This window comes from Hippocampus comes, unplaced genomic scaffold (assembly GCF_001891065.2).
Source record: "Hippocampus comes isolate QL1 unplaced genomic scaffold, H_comes_QL1_v1.1 C16909260, whole genome shotgun sequence".
Classification (NCBI taxonomy): Eukaryota; Metazoa; Chordata; class Actinopteri; order Syngnathiformes; family Syngnathidae; genus Hippocampus; species Hippocampus comes.
Window position 1 is genome coordinate 1 of NW_017840906.1, and position 1,182 is coordinate 1,182.

Below are 1,182 nucleotides of genomic sequence, written 5' to 3' on the forward strand. Positions count from 1 at the left end.
GAAGCAGTGGGGCGGCTTGGGGAGGTTTCAAAGCTCCAGGCATTGGCTAGTTTGCATTCTTGTCCTCTGTTAGAGGATTTAAGTGAATGGAGTCAATGGGAGCTTATATTCAAACCTTTCCATGGCTCCCTCAAAGATTTTATTGAAAGACATGCAGGTAGGTGTTTGTACAGACAAGGTGGGAAATTGGTAGGAATAGAAAATTTCTGGAAACAATTCTCGGATGCAATGGCCTTATTGACATCTTCCGTTTTGACCAATGACAGCAAATACAGGCTTGGCAGCGTTGGAGGTGGCGCCAAGTTTGTTGCTCAGAATCACTTCCGACACAGGAGACACGTATTTCTCCAACGCCGCCTTGACCCTTGACCCCGTGGGGACAGCTGGTCACCTCGTGTCCATTGTTGTAGCCGATGGGATCACAAATGCTCCCACGGCCCTCCTGGCGAATCATATGCAGAGTTCCCTGGCGGCGGCTGTGGCTGAAGAAGGTAGCAGAGAAATATTTAAGCCTCCCTTGCATTGTTTTTGAAAACACAGCCTTGTTATCTAACTAAAATTTGCTTTTGGGTCTAGATCTGTCTCGAGCTGAAGAGGACATGTCATGTTACACTACAGTGGCAAATTTCCTTTTGGAGTGTTTGGTTCGAATTCCGAATAGAATCTGTCAGGCTCTTTTGCAGCAGGTTAGTTGCACTGTATTTACAAGTCTTTATACAGCCGAACATGTTCATCCATTTAAGCCGATTGTCCGTTAAATTGAAAATGACCTTTTTTCTTCGTCCATCCAAATATTGTACATACAGTAAATGTTAAAAACAAACTTCAAACTGTTTGAAAAGCTTTAAAGTGAAAAGCAAATTAGTGTTTAACCAAATGTTTCTGGGTAAAACCTGTAGTCTGTTTTATGCTACTGCAACAGTTAAACGATTTGGCGACTCCAGGGCGTGTCAAACTGATTTTTGTCGCGGGCCACTTTGGAATTACGTCTTCTCTCGGAGCGCCGTTATTACAGTGAAACCACAAAATTGTTTAATCGTCTCACAACAAATGAATGTTTGTTTTGAATGAATGTTTGGAAATCAGTCAACTCAACAACAATCGTTTGTTTAATTGTAATTCAAGCGAGTGGAAACAGGGCAACATCATTATTGCAAAATCTCAACGTTATTTCTTACACAT

The 1,182-nt window shown here is 42.1% G+C and overlaps 1 long non-coding RNA gene across 1 annotated transcript; it reads left to right on the forward strand.

The window, feature by feature from the left end:
• Positions 1-6: 6 nt before the first annotated feature.
• LOC109509466 (uncharacterized) lies at positions 7-1,171 on the forward strand. Its single transcript, XR_002166949.1, has 3 exons — positions 7-157; positions 267-491; positions 577-1,171. It is a non-coding gene; the product is annotated as an uncharacterized LOC109509466 (long non-coding RNA).
• The last annotated feature ends 11 nt before the right edge of the window (positions 1,172-1,182 follow it).